Genomic DNA, 23,313 nt, shown 5'->3' on the forward strand with positions numbered 1-23,313 from the left:
CCCTTTGGGCTCACTAATGCTCCGGCCACCTTTTGTACATTGATGAATAGGATATTTTGTCCCTACCTTGACCAATTTGTTGTGGTGTATATTGATGATATTGCAATTTATAGTAGAACCTTGGAGGAACATGTTGACCACTTCCGTACTGTTTTCCAGGTTTTGCGAGACAACAACCTATTTGTTAAGAAGGAGAAATGCTCTTTCACCATAGAAGAGGTGGCCTTCCTAGGCCATGTGATTCGAGTAGGCACGGTCAGAATGGATCCAACTAAAGTCAAGGCCATTCAAGATTGGGCACCTCCCTCACTAACTTATTGAAGAAGAGGTGGCCTTTTTTGGCCTCGTGAATACTATCGAAGATTCATCTCTGGATTCTCGGCACGTGCCACTTCCCTCATCAACTTATTGAAGAAGACTAGCAGTTGGACCTGGAATGAAGTTTTCCAAACAACTTTTGATGATTTGAAGAAAGCTGTCTCGGTAGAACCTGTCCTCGGCTTACCAAACCCTAGCAAGCTATATGAGCTACACACAGATGCTTCTGACTTTGCCATCAGTGGGGTCTTGATGCAAGAAGGGCATCCCATCGCCTATGAGAGCCGCAAACTGAATGACACTGAGAGGAGGTACACTGTGCAAGAGAAGGAGATGACCACCATTGTCCACTACCTCCACACATGGCGACACTACCTGCTTGGCTCCAAGTTTGTGGTCAAGATGGACAACATAGCTACTAGTTACTTTCAGTCACAGAAGAAGTTAAGCCCTAAGCAGGCTCGATGGCAAGATTTCTTAGCGAAGTTTGACATGACTCTAGAGTACAAGCCAGGGCCAATGAACAGGGTTGCTGATGCACTTAGCAGGAAGGCCGAGCTTATAGCCTTATTTGCAGGTGAAGGTCCCTCTAGAAGCCAAATCAGACTAGACCTCATTGAGCGCATCAAGGAAGGACTCCAGAAGGACCCCATTGCTCAAAGTTTATTGACAACGTTTCGTGAAGGAAAAACTAGGCGACTTTGGGTTGATGAAGGCCTTCTTTTGACAAAGGGAAGGCAGATGTTTGTACCGAGAATTGAAGACTTGAGGAAGACTCTCCTACATGAATGTCATGACAGCTTATGGGCAAGACACCCTGGGTGGCACCGTACCTTGTCCCTTCTACAACATGCCTACTATTGGCCTCATATGGAGGAAGATGTTCGGGAATATACAAGGACATGCCTGATTTGCCAGCAAGACAAGCCTGAGCGTGCCAAGCCACTTGGACTCTTACAACCTCTTCCAACCCCATCACAACCTTGGGAGAGTGTTTCCATGGACTTCATCAATGGCCTTCCTAAGGTGGGAGAATATACATCCATTGTTGTTGTTGTTGATCGATTTTCCAAATATGCCACTTTCATCCCAGCACCAAAGCACCTCTCAGCTGAAGACACAGCATATCTTTTCTTCAAGCACGTTGTGAAATATTGGGGAGTCCCACAAAACATTATTAGTGATCGGGATCCTCGATTTACTAGTGCTTTCTGGATAGAGCTATTCAAGCTACTTGGTTCAAACTTGAACTTCTCCAGTAGTAGCCATCTAGAGTCAGATGGGCAGACAGAGTGAATGAACTCCCTCCTTGAAGAGTACCTCCGCCATTTTGTATCAGCTACACAGAAGAATTGTGTTCGATTGCTGGACATTGCACAGTTCTCCATCAACACGCAGAAGAGCTCCTCCACCAATTAGAGTCCTTTTGAAGTCGTCACCGACCAACTACCAAGATGTTCGCACAGCATCGTCAACGACCATCAAGGAAGAAGCCCTCGAGCCTTCACTTTCACCAGGGAATGGAAAGAATGCCTTGACCTTACCAGTGCCTCACTAGAGAAAGCCTCCAAAAGAATGAACAAATGGGCCGATTTGGGTAGACGACCCGAGAACTTCCAAGTAGGTGACCTGACCTTAGTAAAACTTCATACCCATTGCCTTAGGTTTTTTCGAAGAGTACATCCCGGGCTTGTGAGAACATATGAGGGACCCTGTGAAATCCCAACCAAAGTAGGTGCATCAGCCTATAAACTCAAACTACCCCCTTGGCTAAAAGTCCATCGTCTTCCATGTAAGCCAACTTAAACCCTATCATGCTGACAACCAAGATACCTCCCGAAACCAAAGCCAACACGCACATCCAACTTACCGACCACCCAAGAACCGATCCCTTGACTCCATTCTCAACCATAGGTTGTCCCAATCCTCCCAAACATCAGAATGGAGTACCTGGTGAAGTGGAAGGGACTTGTAGAAGAAGTCACCTGGGAACTCGCTGAAGACCTCCTTCTGTTCGTAGTGAAGCTGGACGAGTACCTGAGGAAGAATCTTCGAGGACGAAGATTGAATTGAGTTGGGAAGACTGTGATGGATCAACCACCATCATTGCCATCAACACACCATCTAAGTGTCTTCATGTGTCTTGGGTTGGGTCATTGTATTCTTTTTGTAAAGGGGGGTATGCCAATGGCAATTATGTAAATAGTAGTACGAATATTCAATATTTTGATGTATCCTTCTATCACTTCCCCAAAAGTTTAACGTACTCTTTGAAAGGAGGTATGTAGTCGAGTGAATCAATAGCATATAAAGGTTAAGCACGAGATCCCCTCGACACTAAACTGTATACTTGTGCTTGCCACCAATTTATGCAATACAAAGAGTCTTTTGTCTAATTTATATACATTTATTGTTGCTTTTTGCTTTCTTATTGACTTCATAGGCTTACTCTTCGACTAGCGAGTGTCGCACGGCCCCAACACGTAGTCTCGTGACAACGTGGCATATTCATATGCCACCATATGTCATATACGTGTCAGCTGTTATTAAATATCTTTAAATGTTTTGAAGTTCATATATGCTGTTACGTAGCATAAGCATGTCATTAATTATATACAAATAACACGTGGCATACATACATTATTAGTTTACATTCAAATATCGCATAACATCCATATATACTACCGTTATTAACACCTTCCGTCACGGATCACAAAAAATATGGAACGGAGGAAATACACGAGTGGAAGTAAAAAGATTGGAAACCTTAAATGTCTGTGGAAATTGATTTCTCTTCAAACACTCATTTAAAATTTTAAATCCTGGGAGTGGGAGTCCTCCCCACCTTCACAAGTCACAACTCACAATAGAGGAGAAGAACACTCTCCCATCATCCCTAGGACATTTGATGCAGATGGAGACCGGTTCTGTGCACCCATGGGTGCAGTGGACGAGTGCACCTTCCAATCATATTTGGCCACGTGTCGAACGAACGTAAGCTGTGTAAGGGTAACGAAGGTTTGACCGTCAATTGATTTCATCCGATTCAATCACACGCAAAAAGACAAAATCTTTCATTTTCTCTTCACACAAGTTCGAACTCCCACACGTCCAACAGTGACAAGCTCACCGGTGCCCCAGTGAACGACGAAGCCACCGGCGGCAGGGATAAATCATCCGGCCTCTAGTCCGTACGTCTTCTTCTTCCTCTTCCTCTCCCTCCTCTTCTTCTTGTGTTGGCTGGATGATTTGAACCCTACCCGTTAGGCCATTCCACGGTACAGTCGGCGTCTATGGCAAGAAATTAGATCTCTGGACATGAAATTACATCATTGAAATTTCACTGTACAGATGCTGCTCCTCCTCCTCCTTCTTCCTTGCAAACTCAGTGAAGAAGAATGAGTCCGATTTGGCCTTCACCCTGTTACCAGTGAAGAAGAGTGAGCCATGGGGGAGTCTGCAATGCAAAATGGGATTGACTGGGAGACTCACCAGGAAAATACAAAGAAGAATATGGCACAGGCGGTGGAGCTCCTCCCGCTCATGAGCCCTCTCCCAAAGCAGAGCATTTCGTAATGCAGCTAACAAAAAATTGACTAATCAACAAAAGACCAAACGCCGTCAGTCCGTACACCGTCGACACATCCGAATCGTATACGGAGAACGTGCGCTCATCGTACTCATCCGGTTGCACCTTACCCTTCAGACAGAGAGAAAGGGGGGTTAATTAGTTCTGTACGTTCTGTAAAAAATCAGGAAATAAGAGAAGATAGTAGGTTGTTACTGTGCTCTGACAACGTTCGGCGTCTACAGCGAGGACGAAGGTGACAAGATGGAGGGACGTGACGATGGCCAAAAATGAGACGGAGACCGCCATCGCTGTCTCTCTCTCTCTCTGGATCGGCTTAGTGAGATGAACAGTGGCATCTGCTTATGTTGATGATGACCTTCGTTTTCACTCGCTCCCTGCTTTTTGCCTTTTTCTGCAGTTTTGCCTTTTTCTTTTGGGAGCATTGCGCGGGTGGGGGAGTGCTTCGAGTACCAGGCCATCGGAGAGGCAAGCTTTAAACAAAGGCAAGTCTTTCAGAGCTTCGTAATCCAACGATTTCTGCCCGTTGTTGCCAAGTGTCGTGACTACTTCCTTCACCACATCTTTCTCACTATTGGGATGTCGGGAAAGCGACCAGAAGAGCCACGTCATTGCCGCCGATGTTGTGTCTCTCCCCGCCATTATGAAGCTTATAACCATGTCTCTTAACACATCATCGTCGTGCCCGGCTGAATCCCCAGTTGGTTGCCACCGGCGCCGGTTGGTGTTTATTGCCGATGAAAGAGAAAGCTAAACCGTGTTTTGTGGTCGGTTCAACCAGCCGAACGACTGGTAACGGAGAAAGTCTCCCTTAATTCGTGGTTAATACAGATGAAATGACGTGTTTGTCTCTCATTGGAAGGTGCACTCGTCCACAGAACGACTCTAAAAAACGACCCAGAAATAGAACTGTTTTGATCACCGGTTTTTGGGTTGATGGTCTGACCGTCTCATTTGAACAGACTGCCCGTTCTGACAAATAAATTAAAAAAATAATAAAAAATAGAAAATGATCAAAAACCATTGAACGGATTGTTGATTTTTTCAGTAGTTTTTTATTAAAACCGGATTTGGAGGAAAATGGAATTGGTTGCGTAGACGGTTCCTAGGCCAAACTGTCTGACCGTCCATGTCAACAACGGTTCAAAAACCTTACTTCATTATTTGAATGGGCAAGAAACAATTGAAATCGGATTTATGATCACAGCGTATGGTGTTTGGCACCAGAGCATTTCACAAGTGTTTTGTTTTCATCGCATCACTAAATAAATGGAATGATAAGAAAATTACATTTTAGTAGGCTACTTTTCAAAAAAATTAGTTTTATAATGATTAACTTTGGGATTTGAAAAAGGAGAGGTTTTTTGAATGGTTAAACTGAGGATTCTTGAATTGCTTTGAAGGTCTTGAATCACTAAGGTAAAATGGCACATTGAAATTTGAAAAAGCTAATTTCTTTTCTAAGATGTCTTAAGTTGTCATTATAAAAATATTTTAATAAGAAGTCAATTCACTTTAAATGCTTAATCAGCTTGTATCTCGATTTTTTCTTTATTTTTTTGTGTTTAAAAAAAAGACAAGTAAAATGAAACACTTGAATTGGAACCCAATTGTGAAATGAAACCCTTGTGAACAACCATGGTTTTTAAAATCAGACCGGACCAGACGATCGGACCGATTTGCTTGCCTGAAAGCATGATAGTAAATGATCCATAATCTAGATGTGAGCTTACATGTCTACAATCTTTGATGATGCTCGTTAAGCTCCATGGCTTAGTGATAGATCTTAAGCAATTGATGGCAAGCTTAGAATCCTCTTTAGTAATGATTGAAGAGTCTCTGAAGTTAAGGGCAATATTATGGGTTTCACAAGCGGCTCAAGCTCTAACAACATTGATAGTATGTAGTACACTTTAAGGTCGGGTTCCTAAATAGTTCCTAGAAATATAAGCGATAGCACACCAACCATCAATATTGTGGGAAGCATAAAAAATTATTTTAATGAACCCTTGATTTGATCCATGCCACAGTTAGATGGTCCTGCCAACTAGACGAAGGGGTTAGAGCCCAATGAGTTATTCTCCGAATAGGCACTCCGATGCTCAAGTCAGTAAGAGAACGGGGTCAGTTGGGATGAACAGAATGAAAGGGTGTTGGTCTGAACCGAGGAAGTAATAAGAAAGGGTGTTGAGTGAGTGGAAAGCCAAAAGTCCTTTTACCTCAAGTGGGAAATGCTTATTTATAGCTAAGAAAGGGCGTTGAGTGAATGGAAGGATGCTAGTCAGATTGGACTTTCGAGATTATTGGGATGAGATTATTTACCGAAGTCTTCGGAGGGTTTCCCTTTCCTTGATGGAGTCTACTTCATTGTCTGTGTGAAACACTCCTCTTGATCGTGTTCTTCCGTCAGATTCCATCTTTTAGGCATATTTGATTCTCCCTCTGTCATGGCAATTCTCTATCTCAATAAATTAATTCATTGCTCTATCTAGGAGGATAGGAGGAATGGATTTATTGTTAAAAATATTCTTGTTTCTATTTTTTTAAAGGAACCATAAGATTATAACACTCTTTTCCTTGTAAAGGCTCCCCAATGATGGAGAAAGGATTTGAGATACGGCTCGATTAATTTACCATAGTGGCATCATCACCCCTAGGGCCAAAGACATTAGGCTCAACTGCCATCCAAATATACTTTTCATATGAATAGTTCTTAAATATATGGTCAATGTCCTCCATCTCACCACAAATACTACAAGTACCATCAATGTTGGAGGAACCCGAATTCTCCAAGCACTATTCAGAACTCTAATATTTGAATAATTTGTTGAACTAATATGACTTTCCATATTGTAAGCTGTCTTAATAAAGAAACTTACCATCTGAAGTCAAATTCCAAACCAAATTATCCTCTCCACAATTTAAAGGAATTAAAATAGTTTTGATTATGTACCAAGAATGGTTTGGAACCATGGATCTAATAAGACTTTCCTTCCAAATGTTTCTTTCTTGATCCACAACATCAACCAATAGTCTAATAATCCTTCTCCAATCCCATGAAATACCGATTTTTCTTTGACCTCCCAAAAATTCTCCTTATTTAACTACTTATTAGAAACGACTCTTACCCATAGGTTATCTTTTTAGTAAGAAATTTCCACCCTAATTTTGTTGAGCAAGTCTTATTGAACAATCTAAGGTTTCTAACACCAAGGCCACCCTAATTTTTTGGTTGTATACACTCTATTCCAGTTAGGCTTCTTGTAATTTGACTTTGACCAAATGAAGCCCCTCTAAATGTTATCAAACAAATCAATTACATATTTGGGGATTTTGAATAACCTCATCACAAATTGGGGCATCATCGAAGTAGTGGAGCTAACAAGAGTTAACTTCTCGAGTAAAGAGAGAACTTTTTTCCAACCTGCAAGTTTTTTAGATAGTCGCTCCCTAAGGTACTAAAACATGTATTTAGTCACTCTACCCTCAATAGAAGGTGATGGAGGGTGATTTGGCCTGGCCTCGTAGCACGGAGACATGTGAGTACAACCTGGCATAAGTGACAGCTCAGCGTGGCAGCCTGGCCATAATTCGGTATACAGAACTCGTTGGAGCCCAGCAATACAACTCGGCGGACGTAGCAGCTCGCCGAGAAGAAACATCTAGCATACTCCGAAATCTCCCTAAGGGAGGAGGACTCCCGAGCTCCTCCCAGTGGGCCCCGAACTCTTCCTTCCTGAGAAGGGAACACCCCGATCTACGAGAAGTATCCCGAAGTGGGGACACTTCGGGATAGCCCCATTAACACTCCTGCCCATACTTGCCTAAGGCTTGCCTCAAGCATAAGCACCTTGGCTACCCCAACACCCTAGTGTAGGGTAGCTCGGACCAAGGCAGCTTGGTGCAAAGTAGCTCGGCAATCTGCAAAAAAGATTTGCCTTACAATAGTACATGCGAATCTAGAGGTTGCGCCCATGGTTCTTGTCAGGCGGCGTCGTGCCTGCCACTTCTACCAGATGTGGCACGCCTGACAGGTCCGTACCCTGCAACGGCTGCCCACATCCGCCACCTCGGCTCTGGAAATAACAGCTATGGCAGAGGCGGTTACGCCTGATTTGGGAGATCTTCAATATAAAAAGACCCCGACCCTCGAAGAGAAGAGGTATTGAACTTGCGCCATTTGCACTCTCAGCTCTTTGTTTGTATTGTTCAGTTTTCTCAAAGTTCTAACTTAAGCATCGGAGTGCTCCTGCCAGGCGAGCTCCCCAGGAATTCTTCACCTTCCTCTTCGCCTCAAGTACCGTTCGTCACCAGTTAGGAGCCAGGTTTCCGCCAGCTAGGAGTTCCCGGATCGCGCAATATCATTTGGCGTCGTCTGTGGGAAACGCTTCAAAAAGCCTTCCTCTAATTTCCACAACTCTCTCTCAAAAATTCAGCATTCATGGCTTCTTCCAGCAATGCCGGACGATGTGCAAACCGAAACACCTCTGAGGAACAACCCCAACTTCCCATTGTCTGCATCGGACAGTTCACCATCCCCCTCTCTGCGGACAGAGTTCCCAGTTTGAATGTGCCTCAAACAATGGCACCCGTTAACGTTCCACTTCCCCCTACAATTGGAGCAACCTTCCCAGAACCCTCCATTATCCCTCTGGTGGCCAGCCAAAGCCAGCTTGAGGACCTGATGCAGTGCATGCGAGCTATGCAAGCTCAAATGCTACAGTTCCAACAGCTTCAACTTTATCAGTAGCAAGTGTTGCACCAAGTTTCCCAGTATCAGTATCAATAGTAGTTTCCCCCACTGCCTCAGGCCCAGCAGCCACTCCCTCCTCGGCATCTGGCCACGCAGCAAGCTAAGCCCCACTGCTGGAACGAACTTCCTTTTCGTCGAGGAGAGACCTCGGCATCGTCTCATGGCGGAAAAGAGAGACCAGTAACCCCTGCCTCGCATCCTACAGTCAGGTCGGGGGCCTCCTAGCTAGTTAGGCCCGCGTCGCCTCAGCATTCGCAGTTCGAGCTCCCACTTGCGGAAAACCAGTTCGAGGTGCTGGCTGTAGACTTGAGGCAAGGCCCCTCAGTTCGCAGCTACCAATAGCAGTCCGAGCCCCTCCTTGGTCCCATCGAGCTTGATAATACCGAAGCCAACAACACCAACACCGAGCCAGCAAGGAAGCAGCGGAGGCGCCGCCGAGCTCGTCGAGCTCCCACTCACGATCTGCCCAAGCTCCGGGGTAAGGAAGAGGTAAGCTCGGGTGTAGTAAAAGTTACCCCACTTCTTTCAGTTCCTTCTCCTCTGTCGCCAGAACTTCTTGTTGTTCCTATGCCAAAGTATTTCAAGCTTCCCCTACTGGATAAGTATGACGGATCCTTTGACCCGAACGACCATGTGGACGCCTTCCAGTCCTAGATGCACCTGACAAGGGCTAGTGAATCCTGTATGTGTGTGGCTTTCTCCACCATCTTCAAAGGGGTAGCCCGTACATGGTACCGAAACCTTGCACCCGGATCGATAAGGAGTTGGGCACAGTTCGTGCAAGTCTTTGCTTCCCACTTTGTCACCAGCAAGAGATGCCCAAGAACTCAAGAGAGCCTCCTTGGCATAGTCCAGAAGGAAGGGAAGTCCATCCGAAGCTATATCAAGCAATTCAACGATGCTTGTTTGCAAATACCCGACCTGGACCCCGTAGTTCGGCTCACTGCGGCCAAGCGAGGCATCACCCATAAAGAATTCAAGTGGCATGTGGTTGTTAATCAGCCCAAGACTGTGACCGAGTTCCTCAAGCTCGTGGATCAGTTTATAGGGACGGAGGAGGAGATCAACCAGAAAGGTGAACAGGCCCTTGAGAAAAGAAAAAGGGAGATAGAGCCCTTAACCCAGGGCGATAGTAAGAAGAAGAAGGACCAAGCTCGGGGGGCAAGGCCAGGACAGCCTTTTCGAGCTCCGGCAGCAAAAAGGGCGGACTACACACCCCTAAACGCGAAGCAAGGAATAAAAATGTGTATTGTAATTTCCATAAGGACGCCCCATATGTGAAGTGGTCACCTCGGTTGAAGGCAGACCCTAATGCAAGGAATAAAAATTTGTATTGTAATTTCCATAAAGACCACAGTCATAGTACCGAAAACTGTAAAAACCTCCGCAACGAGATAGAGGAGCTCATCCGTCGTGGATGCCTGAGGAATTTTGTACAGAATAATAATAATAATAATAATAATAATAATAATAATAATAATAATAATAATAATAATAATAATAATAATAATAATAATAATAATAATAATAAAGCAGGTCGGTAGGGGGAGCAGAGTAGAGACACTCCTGAACCCAGCAGGCAGGCAGAGAAACCGCAGAGGCAGCCCCCGGAAGAGAGACCAGTTTGGGGGACTATCCATGTGATCGTTGGAGGTTCAATTGTTGCAGGCTGCACTTCGGCAGCAGCTCGGACATCAGTTTGTGAGGCCGCTAGAGAAGAGCAGAATCCCCTGAAGCGGCCAAGGATGGAAGACCCAGTCTTCTTCACAGAGGACGACGCGCGCAGGGTCCACTACCCCCATGATGACACGCTCGTCATAAAGATAAAGATTAACGACTTTGAAGTCAGGCGTGTCCTCGTCGACTCGGGCAGCTCAGCGGATATCCTTTTCAAAGCAGCATTCGACCAGCTCCAACTCCAAGAAAGTGACCTGAAGCCCGCAAATACTCCCCTGGTAGGCTTCGGCGGAGAGGAAGTCAAGTCCATGGAAAGGATTATAGTACCTGTGGAAGTCGACACTTGGCCTAGCATAGTGAGGCTCAACCACGACTTCTTAGTGGTCGCAACCCCTTCCCCATACAATGCCATAGTAGGTTAGCCGATCACCCATGCCCTACGTGTTGTGGTCTCCACTTACTATCTAGCAATGAAGTTCCCCACAGACTTCGGAATCGGGATAGCGCGGGGTGACCAGCTTGAGTCTCGCAAGTGCTACGTCGCTGCCCTCAAAGGGAAAGCTAAGGTGGCCTCGAGCTAGAACGACTTACAGAACAATGCGAGGAACGAGTTGCACCCACAAAAGAGGTTGTCTCCATCCTGGCATCGACAGAGGACCCAGCTCGGACACTTCAGATCGACGCTTCTATTGAGGAGCCTCTGTGCTCCCAACTGTTAGGCCCGTTAGACAAAAGAAACACAACTTAGCCCCAAAGCGATGGAGGGCAGTCGATGAGGAGGTCGGAAAGCTCCTCGCATCCAACTTTATCAGGGAAGTCCATTACCCGAGCTGGGTTGCCAACCCCGTACTAGTAAAAAAGGCTAACGGTAAATGGCACATGTGCGTCGACTACACCGACCTGAATCGAGCTTGCCCAAAGGACTGCTTCCCACTCCCCAGGATCGACCGTCTGGTGGATGCGACCTCAGGGCATGAGTTGTTGAGCTTCTTAGATGCCTATTCGGGCTACAAGCAGATCGGGATGGATCCAGCTGACGAATAAAAGGCTGCCTTCATAACCGAGCTCGGCCTGTACTGTTACAAGGTCATGCCCTTTGGGTTGAAAAATGCTGGGGCAACCTTTCAGAGACTTGTAAGTGTGTACTCTACATAAGTTTAACATGAAATTGAACCTGAATAAGTGTGTATTCGGTGTCACCTCGGGTAAATTCCTAGGGTACATCATTAACCGGCGCGGCATTGAGGCTAACCTGGACAAAATTAAGGCTATACTATAAATGAGACCACCCCGGAAATTGAAAGAGGTTCAGAAGTTGAACGACAGTTTAGCCGCTCTGAGCCGTTTCATGTCCAAGTCGGCAGACAGTTGCCTGCCTTTCTTTAAGGCAATAAAAAGCAAAGGCTTCGAATGGACTGAAGAGTGTCAGCTCGCATTCGACGAGTTCAAAAAGTACCTCGCCAGCGTCTCTGTCTTAACCCGACCCGAAGAGGGTGATGTTTTAGAGTTGAACCTCTTGGCAAGTGATGAAGTGGTCAGCTTGGTACTAATAAGAGAAGTAGATCGGGTCCAACGACCTATCTACTATGTTAGTAAAGTGTTGCAGGGAGCAGAGACGAGGTACCCAGAGATAGAAAAGCTAGCCTATGCACTAGTCATTGCAGCTCGGAAGCTCCGTCCATACTTCCAAGCTCACACCATCGTCATCCTTACCAACAAACCTCTAAGGCAAGTCCTGCTCAAGCTTGAGATCTCCGGAAGGTTAACGAAGTGGGCCATCGAGCTCAGCGAGTACGACCTCCAGTACAAGTCGTGAACCGCTATCAAGGCCCAAGCCTTGGCAGATTTTGTCGCCGAATGCACCTTCAGCTCATGGTCGGTTGAACACGAGGCCCCCAGGTCAGTTGAACACGAGGTCCCTAGGTTGGTTGAACACGAGGCCCCCAGCTCGGGCGAGCCCGAGGTTCCCAGACCGGTTGAGCTCGAGCACCGTGAAGTAGCAACCAGCGCGGCATCTCTCCTAGTCAGGCCAAGCACGAACTGGGATGAGGAGCCTTGGATCCTTCACGTAGATGGCTCGTCAAACCAGCAGGGCATTGGAGCTGGGATCGTTCTGTATGGGCCGAGCGGTGTGAAACTGGAGTATGCACTACGCTTCGAGTTCGCGACATCCAACAACGAAGCAGAGTATGAGGCGTTACTAGCCGAACTGAATCTAGCAAACGAGGTGAAAGCCAAGCATTTTGTCGTCTGCAGTGATTCTCAGCTCGTGGTCAACCAGGTTACGGGTGAGTACAAAGCTTGCGAGCCAACCATGATAGCTTACTTAGCCAAAATAAGAGGGGCTTTGCTCAACTTCCAGTAACACTTCATCCAGCGGATCCCGAGATCAGAGAACGCTGAGGCCGATGCCCTATCCCGATTAGCCAACACTAGTGATAACACCATGAGAACCGTGTATATAGAGAACTTACCTCGACCTAGCATTCTCGGGGGGTAGAGGAGGTCGCTCCCGTCGTTCAAGTAGAGTCGATCTGGATCAATCCGCTCGCGAGCTTCCTGCTACACGGAACCCTCCTTGTAGATCGTAATGTTGCCAGAAGGGTAGAGCGTCAAGAAGCCAAATGCGTCATGATAGACGAGTGGCTGTACCGAAGATCCTACACGCTCCCCTATCTATGCTGCTTGCGACCCTCTAAGGCCGAGCTTGTCCTCCGCGATACTCATGAGAGCTTGTGCGGCGGACACTTGGGGGGCAGGGCCCTCGCCCAGAAAGCTCTATGACAGGGGTACTACTGACCAACGATGAAGGCAGACGCAACCAAGCTTGTCAAAAGATGCGACAAGTGTTAGAAGCATGCCAACATCCCCCACCAGCCTTCCGTCGACCTAAAGTAACTTACTACCCCGTGTCCATTCGCACAGTGGGGGATCGACAATCTCGGACCATTCCCACCAGCAACAGGGTAAAGATGATTCCTAGTGGTAGTAGTCGATTATTTCACTAAGTGGGTTGAGGCTGAACCCCTCACAACAATCACAGCTTGGAATGTGCAGAACTTCTTCTAGAAGAGCATAGTGTGTCATTTCGGACTACCTCGGGTATTGATCTCTGACAATGGTAAGCAGTTCGATGACATCAAATTCCAGAACTGGTGTCAAGACATGGGAATTCAACTGAACTTCACATCGGTGGCACACCCTCAAGAAAATGGTCAAGCAGAAGTCACGAACAGAGCTATCCTCCGCGAGCTAAAGGCACGCCTAGACTGAGCTAAAGGACTATGGACAGACGAGCTGCCCAGCGTATTATGGGCTTATCGGACCACAGTAAAGACCGCAATTAGCGAGACTCCCTTCAATCTCACTTACGGTACTAAAGCAGTCATCACAGCCGAGATCGAGGTCCCCACGCTACGACTAGAAGCATATGATGACAAGGTAAATGAAGACGAGCTACACACCAACCTCGACCTACTTGACGAGGTACGGGACCTCGCATATATCAGGACCGCGGCCTACCAGCAAAGAGTAGCTCGGTACTATAACGCCAAGGTCAAAAGGTGGAACTTCCGCGTCGGAGACCTAGTTCTTCGTAAAGTTATGGTGCCTGAGCCCAGCGTTGGTAAGCTCGAGCCTAATTGGGAAGGACCCTACCGAGTAAAGTGGGTGATCGGGGAAGGTACATACAAGCTCAAAACCCTAGAAGGGAAACAAGTACCTTGGACATGAAACATTGTCAACTTAAGGCAATATTACCCATGATCGCCGAGCTGAGTAAACTACAAGTCGCTCTCTGAGCCCAAGGGCCAAAATGCCGAGCTAACGATGACCTCGGCACTATAGGACCCAGTCGCCTCTTCGGCATGGGCAAACTCCAGGAGGGGGTGGACCGTAATTGCTCCTAGAGCCCAAGGGCCAAAATGTCGAGCTAACGATGACCTCGGCACTATAGGACCCAGTTGCCTCTTCGGCAGGGGCAGACTCTAGGAGGGAGTGACTAAAGTCACTCCCCCTAGCCAAAGGGCTAAAACGCCGAGCTAACCAAGGGCTTCGGCACTACAGTGCATAGTATGCCAAGGACGCAAGCAGCTCAGGTATGGACCCTATGACGCTTAGCCCACCTCGACATACAACGGGTTGGACCTGCTAGGAATAGCCAGCAAGTCAAGTACTGGAAGACAGTTCGGGCATATGCCTTACTATGTCGCTCACCTCAGTGTACGTTATAAAAACCACCCCTACAAGGCACTGAGAGACAGCTCGGGGAGGCGACAGACGAAAAGCCCTACTTCGGACACAACAATTCAGATAAAGCAGTCACTCTGGAAAAAGTATGAAGTGCGCAGTACTTAGCAAAAAAGCAAAATTCATTGATTGAGAGTTCCATACAATGAGCTCAGTAAAAAAGAAAAGAAACTAAAATTGAGCTCACATGTTCAAGGTACAAGGACTACACAAACTATTTGGGGGACTCGCCATCTTTACTCGGGACCTCCTCATGAGCTTCTGCTAGGTCGGTGGCATCTACCTCTTCGTTGCCGCTCTCCTCTTTAGAATCTGGGTCCTCTGTGGCCTGGCGGGCTATCTCGTCCGTGATCCGCGAAGTGGTGATGGCGCTCGTGTCGAGCTCGGGGTATGTGTGCCTTATCACCTACTAAGCTTGAAGCCCTTACGATAGGCCTCCGTCAGCACGGCATCAAACTTGTCCGATCTGACATAGTCTAGGGCGGCCTTAACCTTGGTCTCCTCTATGGCCTGGTTGAAGATCTCAGTTTTGTCCTCAATATCGGCCTTGAGGAACTCCACCTCGTGCTTCAAGACCCCTTTATCCTCCTTAAGGCCTTTCACCTCGAGCTCTAAAGCCCCCTTGCCTGCCTGGAGGGCGTTCACCTCACTGTTCATCTCATCCCTCTCACGTGTCAGCTCCTCCTTCTCCGCCATCAGCGCCTCGATCGATGGCATTCTTCTAAGCTGAAGCATCGCTCTCCAGCCGATAGATTTGGTCGCGAGCTGCCCTCAGATCGGTGTGGGCTACGTGAGCCGAGTCCTCGGCAGCTAGAGCCCGCTTCAGATGCCTCTCGGACTGAAGGGTCAAGGCGTGCACGGTGGAGTTCACTTGAGCAGAGAGGATTGGTTAGCACTGAAGAGATGTACAAAAAAAAGGGGATAAAAGAGAAGAGAGAGAAGGGTCTTTATAACTTACCACCATTGTGTGGGTGGCAGCCCGGGCTCCGAGTTGAGCAGGAGTGAGGTCGACCCTAACGGAGACCTCTTCGGCGTAGACTGCCCCCTTTCTCTTTCGAAGGTTGCACTAAGGAATCAGGATGCTCCAGGCTCCCTCTTGACTCCCCGAGCTGGAAATGGCCGTCTCAGCTGTGCGGATGGGCTCAGCGGAAGCTTCAGCCGCTGCATCAGCGGCCTCGGTGGTGACCTCGGGCTCCGCAGCTGCCTGTGGAGCAGGCTCTACCGATGTCTCGGGCTCCCGAGGTGGTAGGATCTCCTCCAAGTCGATGATTGGAGGTACGTCAGGGATCTCAGGCTTAGGGGTAGGAGTCTGTAGAAGCTCGGGTTCGGAAGTGGGGGCCTGCGGAGACTCAACGCGAGCTCTCTTGGCAGCTCGCTTCTTCCTCCCTTTCATTTGGCGGAAAAGCCTCTCCCCCTTAAGCTTCTCTTCTTCCATGGACCCTGCAACATAACTTGGCATTAGTAAACTCGAAAGTACTAACTATTTAAGCAAGGTACTAAGTAAGACAACCTACCCGGGCTCAAGTCGGCCTGTATGAGCTTGCCCTCAGCCCATGATTGGAGCGTCTCCCTTGTCTTCTTGTCCAGGATAACGCCGGGGTCTTGAATAGCCGCCCTCCAATGAGTGGGGAAGGGACACCCCGCAGTGTTCCGGACTACAAAGTAGTCCTACTTCCAGGCCGGAACTTTGCTAGGAAGCTTGTGCAGTAACTTAAAACCCGGGCAAGGGGACAGGTAGTAGGCCCGCCTGTGCTCGGGGAGAACGCTTGAAGCGCTCTTCTTTATTGAGAGGATCGAACAAAAAATATCTAAGTTCAAAGGAAGGACATACTCGAAGCAAAGGGATATGGTCCCGACCACATTACGAACGGAGTTCGGGTGAAGTTGGTCTATTGTGACGTTGAAGTGGTTCAAGACCTCTACGATAAGAGGGTGAAAAGGAAGACGGAGCCCGGCTATAAGCTGCTCCCGGAAGATCACGATCTCGTCAGGACTGTGCTCCCATGGGAAGTTACCTGTAGGAAGACTGTAGGTATACTCCCTTGGTAGATTGTATTGTCGGATGAGGTATTAGAGCCTCTCCAGGGTCATAATGGAGGGACCGAACCTATCCGGCATCCGACCTCAGTGAGAGGTGGACGCCAGATTACCTGAGGCCTCCTGCGCCTCGTGAGACTGGACTTCGGTGGGGTCACCCTGAGCCGAGGTACCTATCTCGGGCTCATCCAGTAGGCTATCAAAGCTAGACATAGTGGAGAAAACCAAAATGAACTGGAAGGAAAGGAAACTGAAAGAAAAGCAAAGGGAACTCACCAAGGAAAAGCAATCGAACTAGGGAGAATTGACCCGAGCTGGAGACCTTAGACGTGAGATCAAGACGAGTGTTGAGGACTTATGGCGAGGGAAAATGACCAGGACCCCTGCTATTTATAGCCACTGTACTCGGGCATCAACGGTCAAGATCAAGACAATCTGACGGCTCTCAAGAAAACCGTCTACACGACCCCCGAGGCAAAATTGGTTTAGCGCGTTTTTTGACGTCTGCAGAGTTCATAGATCGTGTGACATCCGCGTGTAGACTGTACGCGACCCGGGTTGCCCTTGATCAAGCCGAGCAATGAACTGGTCTGACCAATAAGCCTCCTGACCAGGAGGCCAGAGCTCCGAGCCAAATCCACCCGGCACACCGCGGACTCCCCGCACTGGGTCAGAACCCCCAGCACGGGGAGTGGGGGGCAATTGATGGAGGGTGATTTGGCCCGACCTCGTAGCACGGGGACACGTGGGTACAACCTGGCATACGTGACAGCTCAGCGTGGCATCCTGGCCATAACTCAGCGTACTGAACTCGTCGAAGCCCAGCAATACAACTCGGCGAACGTAGCAGCTTGCCGAGAAGAAACATCTAGCATACTCCGAATTCTCCCTAAGGGAGGAGGACTCCCGAGCTCCTCCCAGTGGGCCCTGAACTCTTCCTTCCTGAGAAGGGAACACCCTGATCTACGGGAAGTATCCCGAAGTGGGGACACTTCGGGATAGCCCCATTAACGCTCCTGCCCATACTTGCCTAAGGCTCGCCTCAAGCATAAGCACCTTGGCTACCCCAGCACCCCGGTGTAGGGTAGCTCGGACCAAGGCAGCTCGGTGCAAAGTAGCTCGGCAACTTGCAAAAAAGGTCTGCCTGACAATAGTACCTATCGAATCTGGAGGTTGTGCCCACGTCTCTTGTCAGGCGGCGTCGTGCCTGCCACTTCTGCTAGATGTGGCACGCCTGACAGGTCCATACCCTGCAACGGCTACCCACATCCGCCACCTCGGCTCTGGCAATAACGGCTGTGGCAAAGGCAGTTACGCCTGATTTGGGAGATCTTCAATATAAAAAGACCCCAACCCTCGAAGAGAAGAGGTATTGAACTTGCGCCATCTGCACTCTCATCTCTTTGTTTGTATTCTTCAATTTTCTCAGAGTTCTAACTTAAGCATCAAAGTGTTCCCGCCATGCAAGCTCGCTGGGAATTCTTCACCTTCCTCTTCGCCTCAAGTACCGTTCGTCACCAGATAAGAGCTAGGTTTCCGCCAGTTAGGAGTGTCCGGATCGCACAGCATCAGAAGGAGCCCGAAGATAAGTCTTACATTTCCTCTCAATTGGAATTTCGAAAATTTTAGCAATGCCTTTTTTGCAATTTGATAGGACTATTCTTAGAAAAATGGATAGCCAACTTAGAAAATTTTGGGCATTGACATGAGGCCTCAGGAAACTTGTCGAAAATATCTCTAATCTCAAGACAAGCATTGATAGAGGCACCATTATAAGACTTGGACTAGACAAAACCAAAATGCTTCTCGAGTCATGGGTTAAATGGTTTGATTGTGAAGTGAAATGGTTTGATCATTATTCACATATTTAATATATTTAAATTTTTTGTACAATATAGCACATCTTATGCATGGGAGGGGTGGTTAATTCATGAGACTTGCATTTTAAGTTTCAGAGCACGTACCCACCTAGACAGGTCATTAAAATTGGTTGAATCATCAAAACCGGTTGATCTTTAATAGTTCTGTTGAGTTTTGACCGGTTCTACCAGTTTTTCATAAACCTAAAATCCAGTGTTCTAAAAAACCGGAATGGCTTCTGGTTCCCGGGTCTAACGATCTAACCATTCAGATCAATTCGGGTTTTAAAATATTGGATAGAGGTATTTACAAATATAATGCAATCATTAACAGATTGGAGAATGGGAATTGAGGGACCATTCCTGAAGATTTTACAACCAATTAAATTACTATTATTCTTAGCCTTTCTTCCCAACTTCCTAGACAGAGCTTCAACATATAACACAAAAATGTATGGAGAAAAGGGGTCTCACTGTTTGATACCTCTAGACACAGCAATGTCCCTAGTTGGGGAGCCGTTAATAAGAATCTAAAAAGAAATAGTTCTAATACATTCATTCCATTACTCATTCAATCCATTTTCTGTGAAATTCAAAATTAGTCGAAACTTTTTCAATGAAATCCTATTTTAGACAATCATAAGCTTTTTCTATATCAATCTTGTAGGCTATAATTCTAAATTATTCCTTATTTTTCCTCGCAAAATGCAACATTTTATGAGAAATGATAATATTATTAGTGATTTGCCTATTAAGTATCAAAGTATTCTAGTAAGGGGATATAATATCAAGGAAAAGCTTGACTCTAATGACCAAGATATTTGAAATGATTTTTTAAATCACATTACATAAGCTATGGGCCTGAAATTATTAACCCTTTTAGGATTATTTGATTTGTGTATAAGAATGATGAAAGTTCTATTAAGTGTTCTATTTAATTTACCAGAGTTAAGAAAATGCTTGTACTGCACCATAAACCGAATCTCCAATCACATTCTAGAGTTTCTTAAAAACAGAGAATTTAAATCATGGGGCCTTCAGATCCTTAATAGATGACATAACATCCTTTATGAAGTTCATATTCATCTCATTTGATACGCATTGATTAATATCACTAATGAAATCTTCAACATTATTAGTTCCCTTAGACTTGTATCCTTCGAACTTTTTAAAAAATGGCTATTCATTTCTATAGAGTTCATAATCCACCCCCACTATCATCCTTTATACTAATAATTTTATTCTTGCTCCTTCTGATGGGTGTCAGAATATGAAAAAAAAAAAAAAAATTGTTCTTCATATTTTCCAGGTTTAGCCAATCTATTTTGATTTTTACGCCCAGAATACCACTTCACAAATAAGAATATTATCTAATTGCTTTTGGAGGGCATTCTCAAGATGAATAAGTGTATTTGGGTCATCAATCAAACATTTTTGTACGTTAACCTTACCAAATCATATCCATATTTTTCTTTTTGATTTTACCAAAATGAGAATTATTTAATTCTTTGAGTTTTTTGAGCAAGAGTATTTCTATGAGAGTAATGGTCGAATTACCTTGTTTGTCTTTCATTACTGATATTTATAGAGTACAAGAGTGGGTAAGTCCTGTCCTAGTTAGGATAGGTTAGATAGAATCTTAATTGGGATAGAGCTTATCTTACTAGGATAAGTTTATCCTTTACAGAGATAAGGATTATCTACAAGGGAGAGAAGTACATTAGGAGAGGTAATTACAGTACAAATTAAAGTGGGAGTCCACAAGGTGAAGGAGGAGAAAGAGGAGTTCCACGTGTATGTGCCATGCGTGCATGTGCTATGCACATTATCGTTTACACCCCCCTCAAGCACAATCGGGGGAGACATGGTGAGCTTGTGATGAAGGGCCTCAAATTGTGGAAGACCAAGAGGTTTGGTGAGAACATCTTCTATCTGATCCGCCGAGGGAATAAACCGTACATCAAGAAGCTTAGTTGCAACTTTCTCCCGAATGAAATGAATATCCAACTCAATGTGTTTGGAGCGAGAATGAAGTGTAGGATTGTTAGCAAGAAATTTAGCCCCCACGTTGTCGCACCATATTAAAGGAGTTGTAGAGAGGGAGATACCTAGTTCTTGGAGGAGCATATGAAGCCACAAAACCTCAACAGCCGCAGAGGCTAAGCTGCGATATTTTGATTCAGTGCTAGATCGAGCCATTGTAGGTTGCTTTTTAGAGCTCCAAGAAATTAGGTTAGGACCAAGAAACACACAATAACCACTCTATGAATGTCGATCCATAAGACAGCTACCCCAATCAGCATCAGAGTAAGCAACAAGAGAGAACGTATGACATGGTCGAAGAAGCAAGCCATAAGTGATGGTGCCTTTTAGATATTGAAGAATCCTCTTTGCAACAGGATTGTAGTAGGAGATTGCATGAATTGAAATACCTTATTTATAGCAAAAGCATTTTCTGGACAAGTAATGGTTATGTACTGGAGAGCACCAACAATGTTGTGGGAGAAAGTTTGATTAGTGAGAGTTTCACCCTCTGATTTGGTGAGACGAATGGAGGAAGACATAGGAGTAGAGAGAGGTTTGGCATCATGAAGTTGTGCTCGATGCAGAAGGTCATCAATATACTTGTGTTGAGAGAGATGAAAACCATTGGATGATCGGTGAAGTTCAACACCCAGAAAATAATGTATAGAGCCCAAATCACGAAGAGAAAACTAAGAAGCAAGATGCTGAATGAGGGTGTTAGTAGTGGAGGAAGAGGATCCTGTAATGATGATGTCATCCACATAAATAAGAATTAAAATGATGTCAGATCCAGAACGGGAGATAAAAAGGGAGGCATCAACACGAGATTCAAGAAATCCAAGAGAGAGGAAAAATTCACGCAACCTTGTGAACCATGCTCGAGGTGCATGTTTCAAACCATAGAGAGATCGATGGAGACGACAAACATGTGTTGGAAATCTGGGATTAACAAACCCAACTGATTGCTTCATATATATTTCTTCTGAAATGTAGCCATGTAAAAAGACATTGCTAACATCCAATTGGCGAACATCCCAATTAAAGGAAATAGCAAGAGATAGTACTATGCGAATGGTGGCTGGTTTGACAATAAGACTGAATGTCTCATCATAATCAAGGCCAGCTTCTTGAGAGAAGCCTTTGGCAATAAGTCGTGCTTTGAAACACTCAACCGAACCATCAGGCTTGCGCTTGATTTTAAAAACCCATTTGTTGCCAATAATATTCTTATCAGGTGGGGCCAGGACAAGAGTCCAAGTTTTATTTTGAAGTAAGGCCCTATACTCATTAGTCATTGCAAGAACCCATCGATGATCTTTGTGAGCTTGAGAATAACAAGTTGGTTTAGATTCAGGAAGAGGACTAGCAAGTAAGGATTGGGCTTCAATCATGGTTTTCAAAATTGGACCGGACCGAACGGTCAGATCGAAAAAACTGGGAACTGATCATCTGACTGGTTCCATTTTTCCCCAAAACCGTTGATTTTGGTCAGCAAACCGTTGAACCGACCGGTTAACCGTTCGAACTGTTCAAATAGTTTTGACTGTTTTTCAAATTTTTCATTTTTCATTTTTTTTTTAATTTTGTTTTTATTTTTTTGTCAGAACGAGCCGACCATTCGAACCGGTAACTGGACCTCTGACTGGCTCAATTTTAAAAACCATGGCTTGAATATACCATGTCGAGCCCAAGTGGTCATCGGATGCAAGGGAGAAGAAGGTGGTAAAACGGAAGTAGCAGATTCAGTAGTGGTAGGTGGGGATGCAACATCTTAAGGAGATGATGGAGATGATGAAACTTCACCTGGCGATGCAGTGTCTGAATCAACAACAAGGGGAGGAGCCCCAAATGGAGGAGGTGGAGTCAAGGATGGTGGTGATGCAGTATCCGCAGTATGAAGAAATGGAAAATAATCTTCATTAAAAATAACATCGCGAGAAATGAAGATTCATCACGTAGAGTGATGCAAACAAATATACCCTTTATGGGAATTAGAATACCCAAGAAATACACATGAAAGAGAGTGAGGTTGTAATTTGTGCTTATTATATGGCCGAACATGTGGAAAGAATTCACACCCAAAGGCACAGAGTTCGAGGTAGTCCGGAGGATGACCAAATAATTTCTCAAACGGAGACAATGATCTAAGAAAGGAAGCCGATTAATGAGATAGGCGGCAGTGGAGAAGGCTTCGAACCAATATTTAGGAGGTAATCCAACATGAGTCATAAGAGCAAGACCAGTCTCAACAACATGGCGATGTCTGCATTCAACTCACCCATTCTGTGCATGTGTATATGGACAGGATATACGACGAGAGGTACCCACATGATTAAAATAATTTTCAAAGGTCTTGAATTCAGAGCCACCATCACTTTGAAAATATTTAATTTTAGAATCAAACAGTAATTCAACATTAACTTTGAATTTCAAGAACACGTTAAAATCTTCAGGTTTGTAGGTGAGTGGAAAAATCCAACTATACCAACTGAAATCATCAACAAACAGAATATAGTAATGATAGGTAGAAGCAGATGTCATTAGAGAGGGTCTCCATAAGTCACAATGAATTAATTCCAAAAGTGATTTACTAATAGTATGGTTTCTGGAAAAAGAAAGTACATAACTTTTGGCCACACTAAGAGTAGGGTGACCTAGACGATGGTGCCAAATCGTAGGGCTAGCACGAGTACCTACAAAAGCATAGGGGGACGAAGTTGGTAACGTAATAAGAAGATGAAGCTGATACAAGCCATCTTTATTCGGCCCTTGAAAAAGTATTATCCCGGTGCATTGATCCTTCACAA

General features: G+C 45.7%; 1 protein-coding gene across 1 annotated transcript in view; it reads right to left on the bottom strand.

Annotated features, from left to right (window-relative positions):
• Nucleotides 1-3,092: 3,092 nt before the first annotated feature.
• LOC104611571 (multiprotein-bridging factor 1b) overlaps nt 3,093-23,313 on the bottom strand; it is a 32,873-nt gene continuing 12,652 nt past the window's right edge. The window contains exons 4-6 of the transcript XR_016081160.1: nt 4,103-23,199; nt 3,811-4,018; nt 3,093-3,739 (exon numbers count right to left, since the gene is read on the bottom strand). The gene's annotated coding sequence lies outside the window, so the exon portion shown is untranslated. The remainder of the gene's footprint in view (nt 3,740-3,810; nt 4,019-4,102; nt 23,200-23,313) is intronic.

This window comes from Nelumbo nucifera, chromosome 1 (assembly GCF_055504915.1).
Source record: "Nelumbo nucifera cultivar China Antique chromosome 1, China Antique-T2T, whole genome shotgun sequence".
Lineage (NCBI taxonomy): Eukaryota > Viridiplantae > Streptophyta > Magnoliopsida > Proteales > Nelumbonaceae > Nelumbo > Nelumbo nucifera.